This window comes from Lichenostomus cassidix, chromosome 2 (assembly GCF_008360975.1).
Source record: "Lichenostomus cassidix isolate B80296 chromosome 2, HeHo_3.0, whole genome shotgun sequence".
Taxonomy (NCBI): Eukaryota; Metazoa; Chordata; class Aves; order Passeriformes; family Meliphagidae; genus Lichenostomus; species Lichenostomus cassidix.
The window spans coordinates 61,793,084-61,814,606 of NC_139482.1; the positions used below are offsets into that span (position 1 = coordinate 61,793,084).

The 21,523-nt window shown below is 36.2% G+C and overlaps 1 long non-coding RNA gene across 1 annotated transcript; it reads left to right on the top strand.

Annotated features, from left to right (window-relative positions):
- The first annotated feature begins 9,847 nt into the window (after nucleotides 1-9,847).
- LOC146441471 (uncharacterized) lies at nucleotides 9,848-20,326 on the top strand. The gene is made up of 3 exons (XR_014850447.1): nucleotides 9,848-11,151; nucleotides 12,775-12,974; nucleotides 20,202-20,326. It is a non-coding gene; the product is annotated as an uncharacterized LOC146441471 (long non-coding RNA).
- Nucleotides 20,327-21,523: the final 1,197 nt, after the last annotated feature.

Here is a 21,523-nt window from a genome sequence, read left to right on the forward strand (position 1 = left end):
TCCCATTTTTTAGGAAAAAATTATCAATACAGTACTGGGTTACATAAGTGTATTACGAAATAAACTGGTAAGGATTGACTTGTGTGCTGTTGGCACTTGTTATACAGGAAAACTAAAAAAATTTTATTCAAATATAGACAAGATTTTTTTTATACAAAAACCATGTAGCCATGATATGTGATAGTAAAATCAAAAGCAACACAGTGCTTTGCTCCAGTAATAACTTTGCTTACAATAATAAGATCAATAATAAGAAGTTTTCATGGAGTGTGTGTGTGTGTGTGTGTGTGTGTCTGTGTCTGTGTCTCTGTCTCTGTCTCTGTGTGTGTGTGTGTGTGTGTGTGTGTAAATTGGTGTCACCTTGCAGCTGAGATCTCTGTGCTCTCAATTGTGTAGTTGCTTCTTCCCAGCTTTTAGCATTAGTCCTTTGATCATGTGCTAAAATGACTCAATTCACTAAGCCAGAATATGTGTGTGTTTAGCTTAAATAAGTCCACAATGCAAGCAGACAAGTGCCAGAGTTAACAGAAGGTGAAAACAGTGTTTGATTAGAAAAGGAAGATGGAGGAAAGAAGAAGTGGGATCTCTCTTTTTAAGTACTGAAAAAATATTAATTTGGCTCCCTGTAATAAAACCCCATATTTAGCTATACAAGTAGACTTCAAGTACAGTGATTATTCTGCAGAGACAATACAGAGCATGTTCTAATGAACATTTCTCATATCTTTAAAAACAAATTTGCATAATGGCACTGTCATTATTAAGAACAGGCCTAGTTTGAATGCAGCTCTTCTTCTGTAGAAAATTTACACATAACTGTTCAGTTATTATGGTTAAAATACTGTATTTTCATCAACATCTAATATATATAGCAATGCAAGTATTGCACTCACCAACCCGATTTGGTAATGAAAAAAGGCATGAATTAAATGCCATTAGGCTGCATATTGCAAAACTCTGTTTCTAAAGAGTAAATAGAGTTTGCCAGAAAAAAGGAAGAATGTCTGCTGAAGTCAGATTTCTAAAACTGATCTCAGAATATTTGTTTTTAATTTTGTTTCACAAATCATATCACGTCTCAAGCAGAGAAATATGTAGACCTTTCTTTTGAGTATCCCTACCACTGACAGCAGAATAATGATCAGAAAATTCTGTCTACATTGAGTGTGACTATTCACTCCAATCTTGCTTAAATTTTGGCTGTCACGCAGTTAATGCTAAGGCCTGTGCTGGGAACAGTGCCATTAGCTCAAAACAAGGGCAACACATAGGCAGTGTATGATTTGGCAGAAATGGCTAAAGGTCGTTGTGCTGCCACTATCACCACCACTTGTGATCTCCTGCAGAATCCTTGCATTAGCACTTGTCTGGCAGTTTCCTTAGAATCCACTAAAAATGGATGGAAATAGACTAGACTTCCAAACTGGAAGGTGTAAATACATCAGCTTACCCCCAAAAAATTTGAGGTGGATCCAGCAGCAACTGGACTCCCAAAGCTTTCATGCTTCTTGGTGGAATACAGGGGGTGCCTGCATCCTGGGGGAGAGGGAATGATGAGCATTCTCACCATCAGCTAGGTAACTACTTTGTTCAAAGGTGCATGAGTTACAACTTACGATTTAGAGAACTTCTGAGTTAGAAACCTCATGAATTAAGTAATGAATGAGTGAATTTCTGTGTTAGACTATTGTATACAAATGGGCTTGAGCCCTTGTTTGTCATGTTTATTACTTTTCTTTCACGATGAGCTCATAAAATAAGGATTATTTTACATAGTACATTTTCCCGTACATGTGAGAGATCCAGACAGTGACAGATGAGCTAAGAAGGACTCTGTGACATTTGGTCTTACTTTAAAAAAATCACTAGCAAGTGAGGAAGAGGAGGGAGATGTTACAGAGTGATGTAAATTTATGTTGAGATGTGCTGGAAAGATCTGTTTGAGCCTGACCAAGTCCCACTGTGTACTGGTGTGATATGGTGCCCCATGGGGCAGATAGCCAGGTAAGATTATATGGGACATTTTGTTTCCATCAGTGGAATTACAGGTCAAATTCCAATACTTCTAGGTAAATCACTTTAGGGCCAACATGTCTGGAAATTCAGAAATACAAATTTAGAAAAGAATTTTTTAAAGTCATCTTATCATTAAAACACTAAGATGCACCTCATCCTAGTCTGATTTCACTTTCCTTGTGAGCCCAGATTCTCAATATCTTAGATCAGACAAAGATCTCTTGCCAGTAAGACTTTACTTTCTTCATCACCACTTTAATTTGCCATCCCGTTGCTTCTCAACCATAGTCCTTCATGGAGGCATCAAGCTTCCCTGCAGTGTGACAATTGTCAGCAATATAGCATGTTAATTGTTGCAGACAGCCTAATACATACATTCAGCATAAAATACAAACTGGTATTTATAATTTTATTCAGTCTTTTTCTCCCTCTGGCCTAACCTCTTCTACTCCAAACCATTTTTTGTAGTGTAAGTGTAGCTATAGGTACTTCCCCAAAGCACTATATTCTGTCAATTCAAAACACTCAGTGTTGAATTTTACTTATTATTATTATCCAAAAGTATGTACTTCAGGTATTTAAACTTAAAAAAACCAATACAAAAACCAGTAGAGTGATTATAGCCTGACAATATGTTTTCCCTTATACACCTGTATAAGAGAGAAGCTTTAAAGCAGAACAATAATGGTTGGAGTTTGACACCTTCTCATCTCAAGATGGTAAATGAATAAAGAAAATTCTGTCTCACTGGAATTTGAGCAAGGATGTGATGATTTACCTAATGGAAGAATCTTGGTTTCAAGGTTGGCAGTCCATTGTGTGCTATCAGATCAGGCAAAGTTTAGTACACTACTTCCTGTCATGCACCAGGTCTTGTATGGGGAAAGAATTCAGGTGCTTGTAGAAAGAGAAGTCAATGGAAGAACATCCCACTCACCAACTGTACTTTTGGTATCTAGATTTATACCTGGAGTGAATTAGACACCAAAATAATGACTGTTTTGTACTTTTTTTCTGGTCACTGATATGAGAGTAATAAAAATAGTGTGAGTGAGTCCAGATAAGGGCCATGAAAATGATCACAGGACTTTTTCCTCATATTAGGAAGAAATTATTTCCTCTGATGGTGGTGAGGCACTGGCACAGGTTGCCCAGAGAAGCTGTGGATGCCCTACCTCTGGAAGTGTTGAAGACCAGGTTGGATGGGGCTCTGAGTGACCTGGTCTAGTGAAAGGTGCTCCTGCCCTTGGCACAGGGGTTGGAACAAGGTGATCTTTAAAGTACATTCCGTTCCAATCCAAACCATTCTATAATTCTATACTGCACATGAATTACAGTAGTTTAGTTTATATATATGAATATATATATATATATAAAAGCTGGTAAAGTCTTGAAAATAAATGACAAAAGGCATCCTTCCTCAATTGATGTTAATGGAAATGAGCAGTCTACAGAAAAAACGAAATAAAAATAAAAAGGTTTTAAATTACCTTATTATAAAGCCTGTCCTCGCTGGTTACAAAACACTTTCATAACTATTGCATTTCCATAATTGTACTGGTTATCAAATTGCCATGGAGTCTGTGTGACAGATAACACAGTTTCAATCAGTCTAAAGTATATTTTGTATTGGTACAAATAAATACATATATATGACAAAACTATGCCAGTTTTTTCATATCAATTAGTTCTATTCCTTTTACAGATTTAGAAGGAAATAAATTGTAATATCAGACCACATATTTTTTCATGTATTGTTAGGTCAAATCTTTAACACGTCCTGCCATATTGTACTTGAGATTTCATGCCCCCTCTTCATGATTTGGCTCATCAGCTCTTTTCAAGTTTCAAAGGGTAAGAACAAGATAAAGAAGAGAATGAAAAGGATCAATAGAAAGAACAAGAAAGGCCTAAATCTTTATGTATAGTTGTAAGAGTAAGTGAATATAGTGCATCTTGAAAGGAGACACACCTAGATGGGACAAGATCAGTATTCCAAAATTTCAGGAACTAACTGAGTTTTAAATAGAATCATAGAATGGTTTCGGTTGGAAGTCACTTTGAGAATCATCTAGTTCCAAACTCCCTGTCATGGATGGGGACACCTTCCCTTGAACACTTCCAGGGATAAGGCATCCACAGTTTCCCTGGGCAACTTATTCCAGTGCTTTACCACCCTTCACAGCAAGAAATTTCTTCCTAATATCCAATCCAAATCTGGCTTCCTTCAGTTCAAAGCCATCACCCCAGGTCCAATCATTATCCCTGTGTAAAAGTCCCTTTCCAGATTCCTTCCAGGCCTCCTTTAGGCACTGGAAGGCTGCCACAAGGTCACCCCAAAGCCTTCTCTTCTCCAGGCTGAACAGCTCAAATTCTCTCCACCTTTCCTCCTTGGAGAGGTGTTCTGTCCCTGTGATCATCTTCATGGCCCTCCTCTGGACCCACTCCAATATATCCATGTCTTTTCTCTTCTGAAGGCCCCAGAGCTGAAGGCAGTACTCCAAGTGGGCTACCACAAGAACCTATAAGCAATGATAGTTTTGAATCGCGTTGTACTGGGGACAAATTTTGCCCAGGAATACATTCTGTGAGTCTGTAAAGAAATTGCAGTTCAGGAGAATCAGAAACTCAAAAACTAGTGGCAAATGTTGAGCTCCAACAAAACTTACTGTAATAAGAACAAGCCAGAGAAGTCAGTTTTTTAACTTAGTTTGACCCTGTCCATCAGTAAAACATGATAGAAAGGGCCTCTAAAGTCAGCTTTTTCTAAAGGAAAGGGGAAATTGTTGAATACCTGTATTTTTTGCCCTAAAATTTTATTGAGTAGTTTTTCTTTTGCTTCTTCAAATTAGTTTAATCATGTACATTAAAGATAATAATGCATGTGGACTACTGCAAAATAAAAAAAAAAAGACAAAGTAATTCAGGTTTAATAGAAAAAGAATGTGAGACACCTACATTGTCTTTTTGGTAAAATAGAAGCAAGTTTTTCCTCATGGCAGAATTTTTATGGTGAGTTTCAAAGTGAAAACCAAGCAAGGAACCAACCAAAAAAAAAAAAAAACTAAGGCAAATTTCTAGATGGTAAGGTATTTGGCTACGGTTGGAAAAAATCTTAGTTAAACCAAGACTTTTAGGATTCTGACTATTTAATGAGTTCCAGTGCAGTCTGCAATATTTTATAAACTTTCTCTTTTATTTTTTAATAATGATCTCTTTCTAAGATTTTACAAAGTATTTTTGACTATTTTTACTCATAATAAAATTAAGTCCAGCATATAAATTCTTTATTTTGAAGCTATTTGTATGAAATAAAAGGAGCAGAGCAAATAGACTTTTCTTCCCTCTGGTTCTTATTTGATCACTCTTTTCCAGCAGTAAATACTGCCTTCTATTGCTTTGCCTACAACTAGGTAAAATAAGGATTTACAAAGAAGCAGTAAATCTAAATTATATTGAAAATATGAATAAGCACCTTAAGGAAAGTGCCAGGTCCTGTGGAGAATGTCTACATAGATTCAGTTTGAGATTCGGTTCTCTGGTGACTTATCTGGACTAGGCACTTTGAAAAGTAATTGTGGAAGAAAGACTGTGTCATACACTTTTCATTCCCTTCTGCACCCTTTAATGGAAGGTGTGCAGGCAACCTTCCATGGCAACATTCACAACCCTCGCAGAGCATGGAGGCATTGAGAAAACATGCAAGAGAAGCCACCGAAGCCTCACATCAGACACGCGACAAGATGATGGGCAATGCTACTGATTGAGTAGTAAATTATTACCAGCTGGAAGCAATGAGGAAACAATGCATTTAAGTTTGGCCCCTGAGGTGTGGCTCTGGGACACATTGCCTCCTGTGACTCCTGCTGGAAGGTTAAACACCAACCTTTGCTTAGGGCTGTGCCCAAAGGTATCTTTTGGAAGCAAATCCAGGCTTTTATTTCTGCTCTTAGATGTATGCAGTCAGCCAACAAATGGAGTTGTGACCCTGTCTTCTGCTGTAAGGGTGCAAGGCAAAGCCTGACCAGTATTCAGATAGTCCTGAATCAGTTTTGCATTATTGTACTTGGTTGTAGGAGAAAACTGTGGCTTCTGGAGCTCTAGTTTCATAAAGGTGCAGATGACATTTTGTTTCACAGCATATTTTTTTGGCTGCTTTGGCTTTCCCAAGGCGGGCTGTGCTTTGAATGTCAAAGAGGAAGATAACCAATGCAAAATAATGGAGGTAGCTGGGCTGCAGAAAACTTTCGGTTTATAAGATGACGTCCTAAGCTGATGGTCACAGAAAGCAGTAGTGTGAATACTGTGTATTTTTCAGTTTGCACATCTCTACCTGGTTTAGTTGTTAAGCTTTGGGGCACATTGTAAGTATTTTTTTGAGAAGTAGGCTGGAGAGAATTTCACATAATGTCATGTCTTCTAATACTAACAATTAAGGAACTTACATGATACAGATAGATATAATCAATATGAAAATAAGCATCCCAGAACCTCCCAAAAGTCATTATTAAGCCTCCACATGTATTACTTCATCTAGTTAATTCAGAGAGACTCCCAGGTAGGAGCCAAAGGTCATAAAATGGCCCTTTGCTCTCCCTGGTTAATGATAGGCTATGGCCAATAGTACTCCCTGATTCATTGACAATATCAATATTCCAGTGTCCTGAAATACAGAAGGTAATGAATTGTTAAACAACTCTGCACAGTGGTAGGTGATAATGCATGATGAGAGATATGTTCCTAATGGGAATATCCATGCACTGGTCTTTTACAGCAGTTGGAGAGCAATTTCCTATTCTTTTGTCTCACTGTGATGTCAAAATAATTTTTAAACAACTAAGAACCCCCATTTGGCAAATGATCTTTATAGGAAGTCTGGCCACAAATGCAAAAGGGTGAGAGTGAATGATATATATATGTATACCTTGCACCAGTTGGTGAAGATTTGCTAGAATACCAGCAGAAACCCACACAAAAAGACACTGTAAATGGTCTGTTGACAATCCTGTCACAAGGAAGAATGTGTATGTGTCTGTGAAGTGTGAATAATTTTTAGAAGTGACCCACTCCACAAGCGCATTCATAACAGCTAAATGTGGTTTAACAAGAAAGACACTATAGTTTAATGTCCTCTTTTGGTAAATTACTGACCAGTTACTAATGGGTACTGAAGGAACACATTGCATCTGCCAATCTTTATTCAAGGGTCTGGGTACTATCTTTAAGGAATGCAGTGATGTGTTTTGTGTGGTTTATGTGTACTTTTGTTCCTGTAGAAGTAATGCACTGAAGTGTTTTCCTCCTGGGCACAGTATAAAGACAAAAATAAATGATCTGTACAAGTGACTCCCACTTGTTTCTTAATGACTGGTTCACAGGAATAAGACACATGGGTGCTAAAGATGAAATATAGCACAGGACCCAAATAAATAGACTCTCTGCTTGTGCCAGAGTGCAGTTCTGCTCTCTGCACCCAACATTGCTGGAAGCAGATGTGTGGAGCAGCACAGTGCAGGGATAGAGTGAGAGTTCTGAATTATTATTATTAGTAGTAGTAGTATTATAATACTAATATAATAATATTAGTAATTATTATAATAATTGGTATTATTAATATTAGTATTATTAGCTCATCCTATTAGCTGGTTCTTGGAAGCCAGAAAGTGACAGCAGCAGCCCTGGAGCAGTGCAAGGTGAAGGCTCACTTCAGGAAGATGATCCAATGAGATGCAGAACACTGGCAGTGGTTTTCATGTGCCACTAGCAGATTGAGAAACCACAGCCTGAAACTGGGCTGATGTTATATGGTGTTCTAAAGCAAGCAGCTGTGTGTCTTGTCTCTCTGACAGAAACTATTTTTTCCTTTTTCCTTTTGCAAATGTAGAAGCACTCACCAGTACTTTTGTGTCTCTCTTCTGCAGCTTGAGAAAATGGTTCTCCCTCTCAGCTGCAGATTCCCCCAGCCCACCTACATATGTCAAGACACTTTTACACATTATTTTAAGGTAAAGGTTTGAGTGTACATGAATACCAAGATCAATGTGCTTTAGCTTGTCTAGGCTTATTGGAGCCAAAAGGCTTCATTTGAAGTAATTAATTCAAAATCACAGTCCAGTTAGAATATTTCCATAATATCCATCTAAAGATGTTTTAAAAGATATATTTGCTTAGACTGTGGTTATTTGAGATGGTGGGAAATACTGAAAAATGTTTAAGTGAATGGTTCTTAGTGCTATTTAATTTCTCTTGTACACACCTCTCTGTCTTCAATGGTGGTAATTTCTTTATCTACTGCTATTTTTCAAAATTCTGACTTCACTGTAATGAGTAGGAGATGCCAGATGAATAGGAGGGCATCAGAGTCTCAGGAACGACAAAGTTTGCCTCTGGAAAAGCAAAAACATACTTCAGGCTTTGCCTAAGGAAATTTAAGCTAGTTTTAAAAGGAAAAGCCAGTCGACCGAAATGAACAGTGACTAGCAAATATCTGTGTTTAGTACTGTTTATGCTATAAGATCCCTTTTAATTTGATCACTGCATAGTCAAAGGAAAGTTCATTTTAATTTTCTAATGTTTTTTCATTGCAATTTTCAGTTTTACAATTTTAATAATCATACAAAATTCATTCTTTTGTTGCCTTGATCCCTTTATATTGATGCTGTCCTGTTTTTGAAGCAAACAGGAATGTTCTTGTCTAGAAATTCTTTCCTTATGTAATTTTTTTTGTTCAAAAAATGTCTGCCTGACAAGATCAGATTGTTGGATAGCTGTGATACTCAGGTATGCAGTTTGAACTATTCTGAGAGTGGCAGCTAAAAGGAGTTTGAACAATGCTTGTTAGAGATGAGTCCTCGTGGCTATGCGTAGGCCAGCTGAGAAATCCAAATGCAAGTAAACCATTCACAAAATTCAATGAAGTGTGTGAATGGGATGGCTGAATTCTCTTGTTTTCATTAATAGCTGCTCTTAATGAGCTCGCAAGCTACCTTAGATATAAACCACAGCTCTTGATGAAACAGTCCACAAAGCCTCCTTGTCTAATGCAATCAGAAGCAATTCAGTTCCAGAAGGATGTTTAGGGGAGAAAGATGGCAATGTCTTATCAGCTATTGCTGGTAACAAATCAAGGACTGGAAAATTCAGTAAGAAGCCATTTTCCTATAATATACATGTTGATCCACACTCTTGAAAATAATGAAGTTACAGTAAGCTCAAATTAATATAAATAAGAAAGAATCAAAGATGTATGTATTGACCTATGAAGAAGACTTTCCTTTCTGTGGAATATTAGTAGCAGTATACAACTTTTCCTAACAGAACACTAGTTTTGTCTCACTGAATCCTGCTTGTACCTTTAAAGAAAGTATGATTGCTTATATCTGAAGAGAGTTTGCATGGATAGCATGATTCATCAAATCTGCCAAGATATTCACCTCCTCATTTACATGCATGAGAAAGTAAAAATTAACCAAAAAAAGATTTTTGGTTCCTTCTCTCCCCCATCAAAGTCTGATAATGTTATATGCTCCTTCAGCTGCAGAACTGTAATAATTGGACAACAGTATCACAAATCTTAGAGTGAAAGGGAGGAATGGAGAAAACATGTTAGTGGTGAAGAAAATTGTCCTAAATATTTAGAATCAAAACATGATAACTTTCATGCAAACAAGAAAGGAAATTATGAGAACATTACTCTCATGAAGCTGCACAAATAAAATTAGGCAGTGGATCCAGGCTTTGTCAGACTAATGTATTTTAAACTGGTGTTTCCTACAAAGTAACACTATTGGAAATACAGAAAAATAAGCTAAACAGGTGCAGAGAAGAAGTATTAATTTCATCTCCTACATGAAAATAAGAATCCACATAGTAAGCACATAATTTGGAAAACGTTTCTGAATTTTAACTGTTGTACCACCTTGTAAACACTGGTACAATGACACAGGCTTGCAGCCAGTCTTGGGAGCTGCTGGAAATTTTGTTCCTGGGGCTAGGGATTCAATCCTATCACTTGGCCCCTGGGTATACATTCTTACTCTTTCCCTTCTATTTCCTTGCTGGAGCTTTTTATGAACTATTTCTGCTTTCAGTCCACTGCAGTGCTGAAGGGAGGTGACGCTAAAGTCAGAGGTACTTGTTCTGAAAGGCCTCCACTGGCTTAATCTTGGCTCAAAACATCATCAAGCTTTATGGACAGTACTCTAGTCTAAACATGTGAAGAAATATTAATGGGAACACAGGTAATACTGAAGAGAGATACAGAAAGGTAAGACCATGAGGACTGCGCTGGTCACCAAATCCAGTTTCCTGGAATTACAGGCACCACGTTGCATATTTCCTGCATGCATTTACCACACATTGTCTGGAAAAACCTTATTTCAAATACTTTCTGCTGGTTAAGCATAGTAATGTAATTTCTAGTCTAAATTTATTCAGAAAATTCACAACTTATTTATTCTTGTGTGAGCATTGTCCTTTAACATTGTTTCTTCATGTGTTCTTTTTTACTCTTTAAAAGAATCATACACTTGAAAAGAAGTTTTAATTAATCCTTCTTGAACAGACCCTATCAGGACACACATAAGTGAAGTTCTACTAAGCTTTGAAGGCTAGCAACAATACTTCCTCATCACAGTAATATGGCCTGTAACACAAGAGAATGGTATTTGTTGTCAATGGCTACATTCCAGAACTGATCACAACACTCACCCTGAAATCCAGTAATATACCCCCAAGTCCTACTCTTTTTCATTGATTCCAATGAATGGACTTCTAGCTAACTGATTATTGTATGAACTTTCTTTTCATAGTGTGGAATTTCATTGTATTAAAACTACTTGAGTCCTCAGTGTCACCATGTCCTTCAATACAATCTTCTTCTCTATGAATGGAGACTCCAAACTTTGCATCATCAACAATCACTTGTGTATGCCAAAAGCCCTGATGAAAAGATTAAACAAGATGGACTGCAAAGTGAAAGGTTGAAACATTCCTCTTCGGGCCTTCTTCCAGCCTGATTCTCTCCCTGCTTTTTCAGTAATTGTTGTCCCCACAGATCCTTGCAGTCTACAAAAAACAGCTTAGCACCTTGACAAGCTAAACACCAAGAATATGATATTTCTGTGTGAAGTTGAGGTAAATATTCACATGTCCTAAGCACATTCCCTCCAAGAGTGGGAAACCAGGATCACACTTGGGAATCAACAAAATTCTACTTTTCCCTGTGGCTCATATCTCATAAATGTTTTAACTTTTCGTTCCCTGACTCCTCAAGTAATTAGGTGTCTATCAAAGCACGCATCAAACATTATTTTAGAGATCCACATAAATTTATAGATTTACTGTTCTTGATATTCATATCAAGAGGGAGTAGGAAACAGTGCATGATTAACTTTTCATTTTTACTTCTGCTTATTTATATTTCATTTAACATTTACTGTGAAAAGAGGAATCAATGAGAAGTACAGCTGATATGTTCCTTATTGAGATTCAGTAAAATAATTTTAAAACATTTGAAACTATGATCTCAATATTCCATGTGCTTTACTCCTTTCTCCTCTTAAACAAGTTTAAAATTTCCTTAATCTATTTTTATATGAACGGTTTTACTTTCTTTTTTAACTACTTGATTGAGAGAAGCAGAGAGACAGGGAGAATGCCACTTCAACAGTGCAATATTCTCCATTTGAAAGAAATCACACAAGCTACAATTTTTTACTTCCTTATTCCATTGTATAAAAACCATGATATCCATCTGTTAGGTCAGGTAGTAAATTTTGGTTTATTCTAAATCAGTTTGCATCACCTTGTATCATCATGTTCTGTGATAGTGACTTTGCAACAACTGTCTTTATCCCACTCTTCCATGTCAGAGCAGGGGTGACAATAACCATGGCCATGTTGAGGTAACAGGTACCTTCTAAAGTGATCAAGTAAGTAAGCTCAGGATATTTAATGTACAATAAACTCTTATCCTGTACAGATGTGAATACCAGCTACATATTAAAGTTCTCACTCTTCAGCTAAATCTTCTTGAACCTCAAGGATAACATATTTGTTAACCAAAGGTCACAATTTGATTTTCTGGCCCTACAGGCATAGATATCCCAAACTGCCAAATGATGATGTCCCAATGTGTATGTTGTGTCACTTTGGGAGAGTCATTTTATACAACCTTAATGGCATTAAAAAGCAGACATCAAAATGTAAGTAATGTGAGATAAAACTACATCTCTGTTCTACATCAAAGAATCTAATTGTGTTATTTAATTAATTTGGATTAATTATTGGTCATAAAACATAGTGCGTAAGGGCACTGCATCCTTGATTACTATAGGCTCATCCCTGAACTTAAGGATTAATCAAATTGCTTGTCATGTCATCTCATCTCTTCATTCTGGTATTTAATAGTCTTTAGATAAGATTGAGTACTCTTGATTATCAGTGGTTGTAGATCTAAAAGAAATATTAATAAACATCTCTGTTTCTTATTTTTCTCTTGAGTAAATATGTCTTCTTTCTTTCACATAATAAATAATGGTAGATTAAATTTTCCTCTCTTTATATATTAATAGGTATATCATTATTTAGCTGATGGTATTAATAGGGGCACTATTCCCAAAATCATGTTTACTTTTTAGTTATACCAATTGAAGTATGTTTATAATGATTTGTAGGCTCTGGGAGAGAGGAAAGAGGAAGAGGCCCAAATGTATTTCAGTGGAAGTAAGTAATTAAAATTCTTTCGATATGCTCTAGACTACAGGCTACAGAGAAGGAAGTCAATCCCAGTTAACGACTACTGAAACACCTTCAAAACCTGCAGGCAGCTCGAAATTGTAATAGGAATTGGAAAACAACATTCAAGCAAAACTCCAGGAACAAACACACAGTTTCCTTCCAAGAAGCAATACCAGGGTCATGCATACCCTGTTTTTGAATTCCTTACTAAGCAACAGGTACTTGTCACTGTAAGAGAAGTAGGTGAGTGGTTTGAATCAGGGTGACCTTTCTTCCATTCTTATGTTCATTCTCATTTAGCTCTAGCAGTGGTGCTCATCAGTAACACTTAATGTGTAGCTTCATGACCTAGAAAATAATCTAACAGAGGAAAAAGAAGCTAAATAGTGTCAGTTTCTCATTACAGGGAAGGTTTCTGAAAGGTCAGAAAGTTTCTGAAATAGAAAGCAGCAGTGTATGAGCAGTACAGTTTAAAAAATAAAATCATCAGCAGGTGTTGAGTCTAGACAGTATTTTGAATGATTAGGTTTTATGTAAGGAAGAGACATTTCTAATAAAATCAGGATGCATTTAAGCATGAAGAGTTGTAAAAAAAATGAAAAAGGACAGGATTCATATTTACAGACCAAGCATTCAGTGATTTAATTATTTACTCAAAATAATGTGACTCATGCCCACAAGAACTGACTAGCCTCTTTGGTGCTCCTGCCTTTAATTATTAGGATTGTAATTATGGACTGAGTGATTTTTTTCCTGTTCATGAGTTTTGAGTTTATTATCCTACAATTTCACAGAATATTTCCTTGTTCCTGTTATTGATAGGAAGAACGAAAGGCTCCATCATGTTTCCTGTGTTATTTTCCTATGTGCATTTACCATACACACTCTTACTCACTTTTCTCTTAAACCACAAAATGCTTTGAACCTTTTCTTTAGATGCAAGATTTTTTCCCATGCTGCCCAGCTTCCTCAGTGTGGCTTCATTCTGAACTACCACTTCAATATTTTGGAGTTGGATACAATTTAATTTAACCTTACATACATATATACCTCACTAAAGCTAGGACCATACATCAGCATTCTCTAATCAATGGAAAGACACAGGCAGTCCCTAGGGACATACAGGATATTTGTAAAAAAGATGAACTTCTTTTTGGAGATGCTTCTTTATGTTAAAAGTAGGAGTAAGGGGTGTATTTTCTCTTCTTCTTTTCCTTGTCCTTTGCCTATTTTTTTAAGTAATTCTAATTACTGTTACATGCTTGCCAGGGTTGTTTCATTGTTGGTTTGGTGGGGTTTTTTTGAGTTGCCAAAAATTATTACATACAACTTCTCTAGAAGATGCTAAGATTTACTTCAGAATTTTCTGCATGGTTCCTCACAGTTATGTCATTCCATGACTAGGTTCTGTAACATAATGTTACCTGCATGTTTTAAAGTGTATTAAATTGGAAGTTACTACAATTTAAGTATATTTGGACTTAAAGCATCTTTAACCAAGGAGTGATTGATTTCAACAGGTTTGATTTCTACTGTTTCACAAGTTCTTAGTCAATTGCTACCAAGAAAACCATATCAGCAACAAATTTGTTTTCAGAAGCACTATTTGAAAAGCAAAAATCTCTTTGCATCTTCATAGTTACACAAAAATTACTTGTATTTTCTTTTGAACTGGTGAGAGTATGATCCTATTTTAGATCAAATAAGACATTAGTTTGCAAACTGAACTGTAGTTCTCAGTAAACTCAAATTTTGGCAATGTAACAAATGTAACAACAACAAAGCCACTTCTACATGTTTTTCTTCCTTGCAACTTTGAGTAACTTCCCATGTATCAAACACAAAGCTTAATATAATCTCAGTCATTCTTCTCCCTCTTGGGGGTCTTTGTAAGTTGAATTGCTTTAGGAAATTGAATACAGTGACTACCCCACCAAAGATACCACAGAGGAGTGGGGAATACACACTTAGCAAAAAGATCTGTTTACTTGTAGGACTTTTTTCCTCCAACATGTTATCCTTTCCAAGTCATGTTGTTATCTAGCATATTTGAAATGGTTTAGCAGAACCGGAAGGATTCAATTCAAAAGAAAAAAAGACAAATTTACAGTTATGTCTTTTTCTCAGAAAACTTGCTTTATTGCACTTTTGTACTATATGTATATATATATACACATACATAGACATTCCATCATGACCATGAAAATACTTTTTATAGAAAACACATTTGAAAGCAGATTGATAGCTCATGGCAGGAAAGTCTGAGTCTGCACCTGGGACTCTGTAAAGGCAGACAGCAGTATTTTTGCTTGTAGAATTTGGCAGTCTTTTGCCTGGAATCATAAATGTATCTAGAAATTAGGGCTTTTCTTTCTTGGTTATCTTTGAATTTCCCTTCAAAAATAACTCATGTCATATTTAAATATAAATAAAAAAATATGGAAATTGTCATATAAAAAGTAAACATCCTTGTGATTTGCCCCCACATAATTTGAAAAGAGAATTTATTGGATTTTATTCTTTTCCTGCCATCAGTGTTATCTTTTTGGTATCACTCTATTAATAAGATAGATTCTTATTACAAACCTATATCTGAGTAAGACCCAGATTCCATTTCAGTTTTCACCAGCTGTTTTTAAACAGCTGTGGGATAACTTGGTTGGAAGCTGATTGTTCTGTAGTGAGTTAATTTTTGGCAATTATAATCTATTAGGAATCAAAGTGTTCCAATATTATTCCACTGGATATAGTGGAAAATGGAGTTTTCCTGTTATTAATTGTCACACACAGGAAAATAAATGAAATTATACTGATCAATAGGAATGAAATTTTTGTTTCACTGAAAGGTTTATTATTAACTGTAGTATGAAGAAGATTTGCCAGGGAGTGAGAACTGTATATGAAACTTCCCCAAGAGATCCCAGAGAAAAAGAACACTGCGTGTTCCTCTCTGTTAAGGAAAGCTGAGGTGTAAGTTTATTCTTCTTTTGCATCTGCTCACACACTGAACAATCACAGGACATCACCGATGAATAGTGAGATTTCTTCCTGAGATATGGATGCAGAAATGATCACATTGTCATTATTGAACAATGAAATAACTACACGATATAGCAAGAGCTTGCAAGGCTTTGCTGGCATTTTGGGTTTTGTCAGCCTGGATATGTGGGACTAACTGTGAATATAATTATTCTCACTTTAACACATCCCAGGTTTTAGGGATAGTTCTTAGCATGAATGACCCCAGCTTTTGCTGTCAAGATGTAACCACCCAATGCTCATTTACAAAATTTCTAAGAATGAGAGGAGATGAGAGAAAGTCAGAGACCTGTTTTCAGTAATTAAGGGAAGGCACAGTACAAGCAGTGTGAGTAGTGAAGAAAACTGTTAGTTAGAGAAAATTGTTAGTTACAGAAAAAATATTAGTAGTGAAGTAAATAGTGTTCTTGAAAATTCAGTTATGATATTTCTGATCAAGGCTTCCAGATGCCAAAAGTTTGTCATAGCAGACTGATGTAGTTAATTATTAAATATAATAGTGTTAAATTATTTTGAATGTTTGGTAAACATCACTCTTCCGGTTTGTTTGTTTATTCATTTACTGAACTTAGTGAGTTTATGGCTGCTATTTTAGTAATGTGGAAGTGCATGCCATGTATACTCTGCACCTTGTGGCCTTTGGAACTTCAGTGAGATAAGCAGCAATCCACTTCAGATTCCCTCAATTCAAAGTGGAATGCCCTTTGACTTCGAAGAATCTCTGTCACTTTTTACACCAGTAGCAACAGACCATCTCTTCCCATTCCATTCCACTACTGTCCAACAGACTGCAAAACTAGTACTGCATTCCTTTTAAACTGACATTTGAAATAGCACCTGCAAGCTTCTCCAAATTGATGGTAACTTTTAGTACACATTTGTGTACTAATAGAAAAACTGTTTTTAATAGGCCAAACCAGTGGAAAACTGGTTTTCTTTTATTCTTTTCTTTCTCAAAAATTGAGGTTTCAGCAATTGCTTTTGCTTCAGTGCAGAAAAAAAAAATCAGAACCATGTTAAAATCTTGTGAGTCATGATCAGGGAATTCACCTGAAATATGTGACATTCAAGGTTATGTCTTTGCAGTAAACTAGGCAGATTATTGACATTATCAGAACTAAAGTTTTTCCCTCTTCTGTGGCTTTAGCCAGGAATACCATTCTGATAATATGAAAATTTAAAAAAAAAATTCATAAAAATATGTATGTTCTGCTTAAATGTTTGGATTTTAGCAAACGAATTAACTAAGAAAAATCCCCACTACATCTAAGGCAACATGCTTAAATAGCAACAGTTTTTAAAGTATGTGTCAACAACAAGGTAGTACCACCTGCCATTTATATATATTTTTTGTTGATAAAATTTCCACAGTCAATACCTTAATAATTTTTTGGCAGATTTATTTTGCATGGTAATTAATTATTTGACTCTTTGGTTTATGTGATTTAAGTTCAAAGTAATTGCTAATTATTACAAGATTATTGCTGCACCTCAGCCAAGGTTCACTTTATCCTTTATCACAATTTAGATAAAGGAAAAAAGCACAAAATTTTGCACTCACGAAATCTCAACTGCCTTGTAGATATATTTCAGAGGAAAATTCCTTTATGTGCCATGACACATAAGAGAGGCTTGGGCATTTTGATGTTGGGAAGCATCCTAAAGGTGAGAACGGCTTTAAACTATCATCAGATCCAAGATGCGTAAGGAAGCTCTGTCCCCACAGGTTACTGAAATGCCCTGAAGCCCAGGGAGACCACAGAGTCACTGCTTCTGCTGGAATTAACTTTGGATTGCAACAGGGAGGTAAATTTATTTGTGTTGCTGAGTTTTCATATACTGGTTAAACTGTCCATTTTTTGACTGGCAGCATGGCCTGCCAGTCAAAACACGTATGAATTGTTGCAAAGCAGTGGCTGCTGCAAGCTGAGCAGACCTCAGCACGTAATTCATGGTGGGCAGGGACAACACAACACAACACACTTTGGGGAAACTGGTGGGCTGTCTTCACCTTCAGGCCTCACAGGTGATTTTGAACAATCAGTCAATGTGCCTGCCAAAACAGGAGCACTGGGCAACGTGTATTGAATCTGGAGATGCTTTAGGTGAAATCTTTCATGCCAACATGCACATTTAGCTAGGCAGGGGAGGCATGAATGTTGGATTTCACAAAGGCATGGTATATGGAGAATCAGGAAAAGGAAAGATTACCTCTCCATAGGTCAGCCAAAATATAAGATCAAGAAACATCTTGAGCCTACATATAAACGTAAAAAATAAGTGTAAAATTACCGTGCTAGCAATTGATATTATTCTACTTAGCTGCCTTTGTTATTTAAGAGTCTTTCTGTTTTTCCTAAGAGATTACTCTGTTTTGCTTTTCCTCTCAGGTTAAGCTACAGAAAGCTGAATACCTGCACACAGAAACAATTCTGAAATGCACCTTGATTTTCCTTTTTGCCCACTGGATCTCTGAAATCTCTGGTTATGGTTTCTGTCCCAGTCTTTCCCCACCTTTTTTAGCATAGAGCAAAATGTCAATTGATTTTTCAAATACAATCTCCCTTATGACTAGAAACGCCAGTAGTCACTTGTGTCTTGAGTCTAGTATAAGTATTTGTGTTGGGTCAGGTTGATGTGAGTATCTGGAAGGAGGATATGTGGTAACAAATGACAAAGCTGAACTTGAAGGGATAGAGAATCATATCTTAAGTATTGGGATGAAACTTCATACACAAATTGCACTTTGAATGCTCCTTAGGCCCAACTATCAGAGATTTTTTGTGAGTATATACAGAAGAAGTGCATGAAAAGGAAGGACAGGAGGGACATGGAGAACAAAGAACAGAGGAATAGGAGTGGGACACCAATAACATGGGTATTAGATGGGTACCAGCGGGAAAGTGTGGAAGACAGAGACTGTCACAGGTAGAAATCTCTGTGGTTATCTTTGACTAGTAGCAAGCCCAGGAGAGACCCAATAAACAAGAGAAGAATTTTCCGTGAAATTGGAACTGAAAGAAAGAGTCCTTTTAATACACGTGACATTTTATAATTTTTTTTTCTGAACATAAATGATAAAAATTATCAGCTGTCTGGTGATACATAACAATTCCTTTTTCTGTCCCACTCCCTTTTCACTGCTCATTGCACTGAGAGCTCACACGGATATAATCTCCTATGGAGAGGACTCTTCCAAATGGAAGTCATAGGCTGTGTCAATGTTTATCATTTGTACCATCCCACTCCTACTAGATCAGCTTCTAATCTAACGTAAATGTGGAGTTTGAGTAAAAAGAATAATTGCTACAACAACACACCAGAAAAATCTCACAATCTGCCTAAAATGTCTGCCAATTTCAAAAAGATTTGAGGCTAAAAATGAAGGCCTTGGTAAGAATCCCCTTCACTTACTGTCATTACAGTCAGTCTTGTCTTGAAATGAGTCATTAAGAATTCAGCTAATTTCCTCTTCCACCCTACTTCTTAGCCAAATCTATTTCCAACTACCTCCCTGATTAATTCATCCTCACCCTAGTCTTCATTTTGTTCACTTAAACTGGTAGCAATGTGTGTGGGCTGAATTATTACACTTCCTAATATAATTTCAGAGGTTCATATTCATAATGTTGTAACAGTATTCTGCAACATCACTTAGTCCAGTAGTATTTGTCCAACTCCGTGTAGCATAGACTTGTACAACTGCACTTATTTCACTTGGAGATTGGTTGGCAAAATGTTCAGCTTGAATCAGGTAAATTCAGTGTAAATTCCTGTCATTCTGCATTTATCTGCATAAAAACCTCATTAATTTTCACCAGATCCTACAGTTATATTGGTACAATGCCATTCACAATAATTAATGTTCTATTTATGTATACAGTTGGCATTATGCCATAAAAATACTTACTGGAACTATTTTCCATTTAAATCTTAACCTGCTGATGTATTTAATAGATATTAATACAAAAAGAGTGCCTTTCCCTGAGGAAAGATGGGCGTGATAACAAGTGGTTTATGATGGTTTATGTTGCATCAGGACATTTTTCACATTTCACTTGCAAAATCTTTGCTATTTAGATTTATTTATTTATTTTTCCTTTATGAGTGTTCTCAGTTTGACAGGGATGTACTTAATTTCACATCACCTTAAACAGATTAGTGGCAAATGCTAATATTAAAAGTTAGTTGTAACTTCTACATCTAAATTAACACAACTGAAATACTCTGTGTGCTTTCGGGAGAAAACTGATATAATTTAAATTATTTTTTTAACTGATATGGTCTTTTACCTCAGTTTTGAAAAAATCCCCCAAAAGTAATCTTTACACAGATCATGTGAAGGATGCATAACATGCTTGTATAACACTTCTCATAATTCTTTTCTCATAATTCTTTTCTTTAAGCCATTATTTGCAGAATATTTCCAGAAATGACAATGTTGGAGGTTCAGTTGGTTGCCAAAAAAAAAAAAAAAAAAAGAAAAAGAAAAAAAAGAAAAGAAAAAAAAGAAAAAAAAAGAAGAAAACAATATTCAGGACGCAACACCATTATTTTTACAGTAAGTAGAAATTTTCCTTGTACAATCTTTCTGGAAGTCAGGAAATATCAGCTGTTCTGTGATATGATATCTTTATTGCAAACATAATATTCAGCCAATGCTTTTTGTTACTGATACAGAGTCAGGTCATAGGAGATTATGTAAGGGCTTCCATAAAGAACATACAAGAAAATGCACTTTAGTTACAAATACGTATATGCAAATGGATTCTTGTACAAGTACATATTTTGTACACGAGTTCAAGTATACTCAGTGGATGCTTGGTTTAGCACATATTGATGTACCTATAGGAAATTCATGATTGTCAGTCCCTTCCTTTGTCCTCTCTGTGTCCTGCTGAGATATTAATGAATTACACAAGAATTCCCTGATATCTACCAACTATCATATTTGATACCCTGCCAACTTCAAAAAATTCCATAAGCAGTCACAGATACACTTTGAACTATCAACTTGTTGTTCAACAAAAATACAGTGTTGGCATTTTAACAGTGTTGTAAACCTTGTTTGTAAAAGAGTAGATGGTACTTGCAATTTTTTTTCCCTAATACTGCTTTACCTCTACCAGCAAACTCAGAATTGGCATGTAATTTTGGTTACTGTTGTCGTGGGTAGAACATTGCCTAGGGGCAATCAGAGGCATGATCTTCACTGCTGCTCCTCCAAGGCTTTGCTTATCTCTAGAAAAGATCCACTAGAGAAGGCTTTCTCATTTTTCTAGCTCTGCTGCATGTATTCTTGATCTATTTAACAAAAACCATCTGAACAACATGGCTAGCTTCAGCACTTTTGATAGAAAGATTTTTTCTAAGCCAGTTAACATTTTGTGAAACTTGATTCGGGAGGAATCATGAATATACATGGAACACTGGCAGTTGTGGTGCCCTTTTATCAGCTGCAACTGAAATGTTTAGTTGTGATATGATCATAGTTGGAATAAGTTGTGACAGTAAAAACAGTTCTGACAGCTTGTCTCTACTGAAGTTCTCCTAATACTAGCAAACAGAATTAATGTTAATAACAAGGAACTACTACTCTGCACAGAACTCAGCAACAGGTTACAGAGATGACCAGCAGCTACTTACTTCCAGCTGAAATTTTCTCTCTCTACTGGCAATGCACAAAAATATTACTTAGCCCTTGGCTACAGTCATTTGTAGAACATTT